Below are 9508 nucleotides of genomic sequence, written 5' to 3'. Positions count from 1 at the left end.
AGAAAAACAAAATGGCGGATTGTGTTGCTGAACCAACCGAGGATGAAATAAAAACTACTCGAAAACAAAACCCCAAAAAATACAGCAATAAAATATAGAATCATTTTTGATGAATAATATTTGATGGTCAGAACATTTTTTTTCTTCAAGAATTATTATAGAATTTTTCACTAATTGCTACTGTCATTTCGCTGGTTTGTTTACATTCTAAGCGGAAATTATTTTACGTGGAACTACTGTTAAATAGTCAGCTAAACAGTATCCCAGCAGTTATGTTGTGTAATTTACATGAGCAATAGCAGCCTTGATGTCTTCAAAGTCCACTGTGCGTGTGTGTCACAGCAAGTGGAGATGAGTTTATAGATGTGCTGAATATCCTCTAGCTGGAAGGATCAGGATTTAGACTGAACAGTATGTCGTGTGTTTATTCATGTTCTGGTGGTTGCTGGTGGTGGTGGTACTGGTGTCTCCAGTTTATCAGCTCACGGGTAGATTTCAGGAACTGTTTATGAATCTGGTGATTGTGGCTTGGATGTAATGGTAGTAATCTCATTCCAGAGCTTCGTGATTGAAAGAAGAGTGTCAAATTAAATCATATGCTGGAACTGGCTTTTACAATAGCAGCTTTTATCGATGTGAAAGAGTGCCCAGGACCGTACTGTGGAGAAAAACAAGGATTTTATTATACAGAGTAATAAGCCTATCTCACGGTCACAAGGTTTAATTGAGATAGAATTGCACCCATTTGGCCTCTTCAGAGGCTGATAAGTGCTCAGGGTTACCTAGGGTCACACATCTGTCTGGCTGAATGGAGCTAGTACTTTGGTCAAAAGCTCATTTAAAGTGCATTTTGGGACCAAGCCATCTGCATTACATTACATTACAGGCATTTAGCAGACACTCCTATCCAGAGCAACATACAACATACCAAGAGCAACCTGGGGTTAGATGCCTTGCTCAAGGGCATTTCAGCCATTCTTGATGGTCTAAGGCAGGGGTGTCCAAACTGATTCATAAAGGGCCGTGTGGCTGCAGGTTTTCATTCCAGCCATGCAGCAGCACACCTGACTTGGCTCATTCAATCAACTGAACTGTCTTCACACAGTCAAATACTTGCAGCCACACCCACCCTTGATTAAAGGGTGGGTGTGTCAGTTGATTGAATAAGCCAAATGAGGTGTGCTGCTGCATGGCTGGAATGAAAACCTGCAGCCACACGGCCCTTTATGGATCAGTTTGGACACCCCTGCTCTAGGGAATCAAACCAGTGATCTTTTGGCCCCAAAACTGCTTTTCTAACAGTTTGACCATGGCTTCCTAAAACAAGCAAAAGCAAGTCCATAACTCGCTGCAGCTAAATGGTTCTTGAGTTGTTTTTATTCCAAAGTACATTCAGATAGTAATCCATTAGCTTTTAATACACAAGGAACAAAGTCCTGCTCTGATTCATGGTCACTGGTAAGGTACTGAATCCAGGATTTGTAGATTTATAGAAGAAATACTTTTTTTTAAACAAGTTGTAATGTTTCAAAGTATTTGTTTTCATGATTAAGACCTGACAGTGTGGTGTCAAAACTTTAACAGCCTGGGCTGTGATTATCATCTTTGGCCTTGCACAGCTGCTTGAATTCCACGGACCAACCTTGTACCCATGAGGAAGCCGATACACAAATATCCTTAATATCCCTGGCATGCAGTTAGGGAGGTTTACAAGGTCACTGGTGATTGACGCTAACGACATGAACATTTTAGTCATTCCACGTCAATTCAACCGGGACCCCACGCACTTAGGTCTCAAAAAATTCTGGAAAAAAAAAAAAAAATCACCAGATGTACCCATGTTACCTAGGAGAAACACTGTAAATTTATTTGAATGCAAGATGTATACTTTCCATGTTACTTTCCATAACCAAAGGCCAATTTTGCCCTGGCATGATCACCCAAGAGCGCCTGTGCAGGGGTGGAGGTATCCTTTTCAATTTCAATGATTCAGTGATTTTAGGGGCACCTGTGGTTACTCTCAATGTTGAAAAGGATCCCTCCACCCCTGCACAGGCACTCTCAGGCGATCATGTCAGGGCAAAATTGGCCTTTGGTTATTTACTCTTTACATTAATGTTATAGAAAACATATTGCTCTCAATGGTGCATTTTGCCCATGTTCAGGGTGGAAAATAAAGAAAGATTCAAGTAAGACAAGCCAAATTGGTGTTTTTAAAAAGAAGGGCTCATGGAGAAGAAAAAAATATTTTAAAAATCTGCGCACATTCCCACAAGGTGTTACGGTGCTCTGAAAATGACATCCAAAATGATTTGTCAGACTTGTGAGGTCTTCTGTTCAAACACTGATAGAGTTTCCTTTCTGTTTATTGCTTTTTTTGAGAGGTGTTTCTACTTATCTCAATAAGGGAAAAAAAATCAAGAGCCTATGTTGGGTAAAAATATGTCTTCTGAAGGCCTAAACAGAGCACAGCCAAAAACTCCAATAAAATTTTGATCATCTTTGAGGGAGTGCTATGACCATGCAGGATCATCCAGACCCAAAATGACAGTTTTGCTACATACTATTCCTATTTATGTACCAGCATGCAAAATTTGAACCTCCTACGTGGTTTAGTTCTTGAGCTATGGGCTTGTGAACTTTGACAAAAAAAAAAAAAAAGTCTGAACAAAATTGACCCCCCCCCCTTCACCAGTAAAACTGGCTGTAACATGGAAAGTATACATCTTACATTCAAATAAATTTACAGGTGTTTCTCCTAGGTAACATGGGTACATCTGGTGATTTTTTTCAGAATTTTTTGAGACCCAAGTGTGCGGGCCCTGGTTTAATTGACGTGGAATGACCCTTATGCCTTGCCTCACAGCAATAGGTCTGGAAAAAAAATGTGGGTTGTATTTGGCAAAGGGGGGCGCGCTCGATGGCTTCCTATCCATAACCTTGTTTCTGCTGTAGGACCAGAGAAAACCAAGGGGATGCTGTTCTTCCATACCTTCACTAGACGTGGTGATGTATGAGGTTTCAATGGCAAAGGGAAGAAAAAGCACGGCAGACATGGAACATCTTCAATGATGCCTCTGCCATGCACTCAGTCAATGCCCATCTGAAACTGAGGAGACTGATCTCCAAGTTCTAGAGAAATATGTGGTTCTGATGTATGATCAGTCAAGTACAACTGCTTCTGTAGATGAGGCAAGGCTTGATCTCTGCACAAAGGCAGAGGTCATCTAACCAAATCCCATCAACACAAAGTGCACTGATGGAACATGCCAAACAAGCTGCCTATCAAGCAGGACATGTTTGGGGCTGGTGTCTCATCCATCCATCAGCCAGAATCTCAGTGTCCTTCCAAGTGGGGATGGTCAAACAAAAACAGCACCTGGAAAATCGTGTGGACAACTCTTGAACCCATTTCTACAAGTTGCCATGAATTGACAAAATGTCGATGCAAGATAGAATGTGGAGGTAGAAGGTGCAAATGTGTAAAGAATGGACTACGCTGTACTCTACTCTGCAATTGCCCCTGTCAGATTTAGTCAGGTGAGTGGGTTATACACATTATACGTGTTATCAAATTCAGTATCATAATCTTCCCTATAATTCCTAAAAGTACAGAAACAATACAGGCTACATTTTTACAGGCCCAATTTCCATACGTCGTACAAATTTGTGTAGTTTGATGTTTGTTTTTGTCCACCAGTTGTGGTGTAGCTCCGGACCCAGTTTTGGGCGTAGGTTCCCTCCAGGCCTTGGTTCGCCGTGGGTGATGGCTGTGCTCCTAGCTATGGACTGCAGTGAACTTGTTGCTCATTTTAACATCGTGGTTGTCCAGCACTCTGTGTAGCAGTGCCTTAGTGCTTGGAGCGATGTTGCTCGGTGGCATCATGGCGGCTGTGCAGGCGGTTTGGGACACACCAGCGCTCTGCATGGCGGTGCGTCTGTGCTCGCTTTGTGGATCCATGGCATGGTATTACGAGTGATGTTGCCCGGTGACATCGTGGCAGCTGTGCTGGCGGTGTGGGACTTGTTTTCGTGTGCCTTTTGGTGGGACTGTGGATGCTACACCATTGGAATGACATCCATCCATCATCTGTAGCCGCTTATCCTGTTCTACAGGGACGCAGGCAAGCTGGAGCCTATCCCAGCTGACTATGGGCGAGAGGCGGGTACACCCTGGACAAGTCACAGGTTATCGTAGGGCTGACACAGAGACAACCAACCATTCACACCTACAAAACCTGAAAAGTCTGACAAGGTCAGACGTGCATGGCGCAGCCATGGGGGGGGGTTACAAAGGGAGGTGAGCCCCCCTTAAGGCTCGAAAAAAAATTTAAATTACAAGTTAAAATGGTTGTCTCTCATGCAATCTCATGCAAACATTTATAATATTAATAGTTATATGATTTGCATATTCACATCAAATGTTTAATACATTATCAATTCATCTGAAATAATATATTTCAAGTAAAAGGCTTGATATTTCAAAACATCTAGCAAATACTAATTTAAATGTTGAAACAACCATTTTTAATATGCTTTCGCTGTGATACCTTTTTTACAATATATACACTGGAATAGCTGTGTTGATTTGGTCGAACAACGTGCTACGTGTGTGAAACATGATATCACACATGTATAACACCGTGAAACAACGGGCTAGTCAGGACCGCTCGTCGGTGAGCGGCGTATAAATTGAATGAGGTTTGTGGCGAAGACGAGATGAAAAGATTTGTCTCGTGCAGAGACTGTACCGCAGTAACCAATACGCTGAGAGTAGAGCCAATGATTTTCCGTTTCAAAATCTGGCTTTTTCCGTTTCGGACAATGAAAAATTCCATTTCAATTCCATTTCACAATTTCAGTTCAAAATTGTTCTGTTTGGCTCCAATTTAGTAATTCTGGCTGGCATAATTTTACTTGGGTTTCAAAGTATTGCATCTCTAGACACAAATGGTCCTTTGCATGATGAAGTCATTCATGAAAAAATATATATAATAAAACAATTACACTGACAGTAAGTGGATAAATTGCATTAATAAAAAAAATTTAAGTGGGATTACAGATTGAGACAACTCAAAATATTTTACTTGACATACTGATAACAGGGGCGGCACGGTGGTGTAGTGGTGCGCGCTGTCGCCTCACAGCAAGAAGGTCCGGGTTCGAGCCCCGTGGCTGGCGAGGGCCTTTCTGTGTGGAGTTTGCATGTTCTCCCCGTGTCCACGTGGGTTTCCTCCGGGTGCTCCGGTTTCCCCCACAGTCCAAAGACATGCAGGTTAGGTTAACTGGTGACTCTAAATTGACCGTAGGTGTGAATGTGAGTGTGAATGGTTGTCTGTGTCTATGTGTCAGCCCCGTGATGACCTGGCGACTTGTCCAGGGTGTACCCCGCCTTTCGCCCGTAGTCAGCTGGGATAGGCTCCAGCTTGCCTGCGACCCTGTAGAACAGGATAAAGCAGCTACAGATAATGAGATGAGATACTGATAACAGACAAATCAAGAAACTTGGATCACCGTTAACTAAAAACCCATCTCATATATAATATCTGCAATATAATAGCATATATAATCTCAATATAATATTGAGAGTACTGATAAATTAATAAGGATAAATTAATATTCAGTAATATACTGAGCCTGTAATGACAATACTCATAACTGACTGTTTAAAAATATTACTCTATATCCATCTTTTTAGTACACCACAAACTCATGAAACAATGTTTCCTAACAAAACACAGAACACACTCTCAGACTAGAATAGTTTAACTTTGTAATGACAGTCCTGAATATTCCTTGCAGATCAATCATTGCGCGCTCTCAGAGTTCCTAGAAACGCTGCTCGATATCGCCATTATGATAGAGCATCATAAGTTGTTTAATGCTGGTCTCCGTGAGACTGAATCTTCTGTCATTTAGAAGAGGGTTATACATGGAAAAGGAGCGCGCAACGTCCACACTTGCCCCTGGCAACCATATGGCGTCCTTGGCCACCAGAGCATTCGTTTCTTTTTCGCAGTCGCCATTCCGGTTGCGACGCGGGGAGCGAATCTGTAAACAAGCAGCTCATTGCCTGGCTGTGATTGGCTTGTGGCACACTTAATCACCAACAAAGCTGCCTTGACCGGAAAGGCATGTCTGCTTGGGCGTTAGTGGCAGTTACGCAGAAGCCTTCTGTGGCAGTTACACTTTGACACACGAGCAATGTTTCACTATAAAAATTCCGTAATTTCCGTCCGTTTTCCGCGATCGCGGAAAATCATTGGCCCTATGAGAGTGAGACAGTGAGAGGGCCACCCCCCAAAAAAAATATCTTAACGGATTTACACGATTTGGAAAAATGACTTTTTCAGAAACGAAAAAACCGGAGCTTCCGGCACATGCCAGAAAACTTGCACCCATGCACCTACGGTCAATTTAGAGTCACCAATTAACCTAACCTGCATGTCTTTGGACTGTGGAGGAAACCGGAGCACCCGGACATGGGGAGAACATACAAACTCCACACAGAAAGGCCCCCATCAGCCATGATGTTTGAACCCAGAACCTTCTTGCTGCGAGGCGACAGTGCTAACCACTACACCACGGCAAAAAAACAACAACCTATAAATTGTCACCATAATCGACTTATTTGAACATGTATCCCAAGGTATTGTTGTATGCATCACATATGAGGGGGTCATCTGGTGGCCATCTTGGAAAATAGCTGCCATATAGGAATTTCAAGTGGCTAGCACATTTTTTCCCTCAAAATCTAATACAAAAATCACTCACTTCTTCCAGCTTGTCCCACTTATGCGTGTGAGGTCGCTGACATGTGGACCCTATTGATCCACATGTCATTAATTGGAGCATAGTTTTACACCAGATGCGCTTCCTGCTGCAACTCTCCCATGTCTAGGTTTGGGAAACAACCATTTTCACTCACCCCATGGACAATTTCGAGTAGCCAGTTAACCTAACCTGCTTGGGGGAAACCAGAGCACCTGGAGGAAGTCCACACAGACACAGGAAGAACGTACAAACTCCATACAGAAAGCCCCCACCAGCCACTGGGCTCGAACCCATAACCTTCTTGCTGTGAGGTGACCGTGCTCACCACTACACCATACTGAATACTCGTCTTCTTCCGCTTTATCCGGGACCGGGTCGCGGAGGCAGCAGTCTAAGCAGGGAAGCCCAAACTTCCCTTTCCCCAGACACCTCGGCCAGCTCCTCGGGAAGAACACCGAGGCGTTCCCAGGCCAGCCGAGAGACATAGTCCCTCCAGCGTGTCCTGGGTCTTCCCCGGGGCCTCCTCCCGGGGGGACATGCCTGGAACACCTCCCCAGGGAGGCATCCAGGAGGCATCCGAAAAAGATGCCCGAGCCACCTCAGCTGATTCCTCTCGATGTGGAGCAGCAGCGGCTCTACTCCGAGCTCCTCCCGAGTGACTGTGCTTCTCACCCTATCTCTAAGGGAGCGCCCAGCCACCCTGCGAAGGAAACTCATTTCGGCCGCTTGTATCCGCGATCTTGTCCTTTCGGTCATTACCCAAAGCTCATGACCATAGGTGAGAGTCGGAACGTAGATCGACCGGTAAATTGAGAGCTTCGCCTTTTGGCTCAGCTCCTTCTTCACCACAACGGACCGGTAAAGCGACCGCATCACTGCGGAGGCTGCACCGATCCGCCTGTCGATCTCACGCTCCATCCTTCCCTCACTCGTGAACAAGATCCCGAGATACTTAAACTCCTCCACTTGAGGCAGAACTTCTCCACCAACCTGGAGAGGGCAAGCCACCCTTTTCCGGTCGAGAACCATGGCCTCGGACTTGGAGGTGCTGATTCTCATCCCAGCCGCTTCACACTCGACTGCAAACCGCCCCAGTGCATGCTGAAGGTCCTGGTTTGAAGAAGCCAACAGGACAACATCATCCGCAAAAAGCAGAGATGAAATCCTGTGGTTCCCAAACAGGATTCCTTCTGGCCCCTGGCTGCGCCTAGAAATTCTGTCCATAAAAATTATGAACAGAACCGGTGACAAAGGGCAGCCCTGCCAGAGTCCAACATGCACTGGGAACAGGTCTGACTTACTGCCGGCAATGCGAACCAGACTCCTGCTCCGTTCGTACAGGGACCGGACAGCCCTTAGCAAAGAGCCCCGAACCCCATACTCCCGAAGCACCCCCCACAGAATACTACGGGGGACACGGTCGAATGCCTTCTCCAGATCCACAAAGCACATGTGGACTGGTTGGGCAAACTCCCATGAACCCTCGAGCACCCTATGAAGGGTATAGAGCTGGTCCAGTGTTCCGCGACCAGGACGAAAACCGCATTGTTCCTCCTGGATCCGAGGTTCGACTATTGGTCGAATTCTCCTCTCCAGTACCCTGGAGTAAACCTTCCCTGGGAGGCTGAGAAGTGTGATTCCCCTATAATTGGGGCACACTCTCCGGTCCCCTTTCTTAAAAAGAGGGACCACCACCCCAGTCTGCCACTCCAGAGGCACTGTCCCCGACCGCCACGTGATGTTGCAGAGGCGTGTCAACCAAGACAGCCCCACAACATCCAGAGACTTGAGATACTCAGGGCGGATCTCATCCACCCCCGGTGCCTTGCCACCGAGGAGCTTGCAAACCACCTCAGTGACTTCGGCTTGGTAATGGACGAGTCCACCTCTGAGTCATCAGCCTCAGTCTCCTCAGTGGAAGACATGACGGTGGGATTGAGGAGATCCTCAAAGTATTCCTTCCACCGCCCGACAATGTCCCCAGTCGAGGTCAACAGCTCCCCACCCGCACTGTAAACAGTGTTGGCAGAGTACTGCTTCCCCCTCCTGAGGCGCCGGACGGTTTGCCAGAATTTCTTCGAGGCCGACCGATAGTCCTTCTCCATGGCCTCCCCGAACTCCTCCCAGTTCCGAGTTTTTGCCTCCGCAACTGCCCGAGCTGCAGCACGCCTGGCCTGCCGATACCCGTCAGCTGCCTCGGGAGTCCTGGAGGTTAACATGGCCCGATAGGACTCCTCCTTCAGCTTGACGGCATCCCTTACTTCTGGTGTCCACCACCGGGTTCGGGGATTGCCGCCACGACAGGCACCGGAGACCTTGCGGCCACAGCTCTGAACAGCTGCGTCCACAATGGAGGTAGAGAACATGGTCCACTCAGACTCCATGTCCCCCGCCTCCCTCGGAAGCTGGGAAAAGCTCTCCCGGAGGTGGGAGTTAAAGACCTCCCCGACAGAGTGCTCGGCCAGACGTTCCCAGCAGACCCTCACCATACGTTTGGGCCTGCCAGGTCTGTCCAGCTTCCTCCTCCGCCAGCGGATCCAACTCACCACCAGGTGGTGATCAGTTGACAGCTCAGCCCCTCTCTTCACCCGAGTGTCCAAGACATAGGGCCGGAGATCAGATGAAACGACTACAAAGTCTATCATTGACCTCCGACCTAAGGTGTCCTGGTGCCACGTGCACTTATGGACACCCCTATGCTCGAACATGGTGTTCGTTATGGACAAACCGTGAC

Source organism: Neoarius graeffei, chromosome 22 (genome assembly GCF_027579695.1).
Source record: "Neoarius graeffei isolate fNeoGra1 chromosome 22, fNeoGra1.pri, whole genome shotgun sequence".
Classification (NCBI taxonomy): Eukaryota; Metazoa; Chordata; class Actinopteri; order Siluriformes; family Ariidae; genus Neoarius; species Neoarius graeffei.
Note: the sequence above shows the minus strand (reverse complement) of the source record.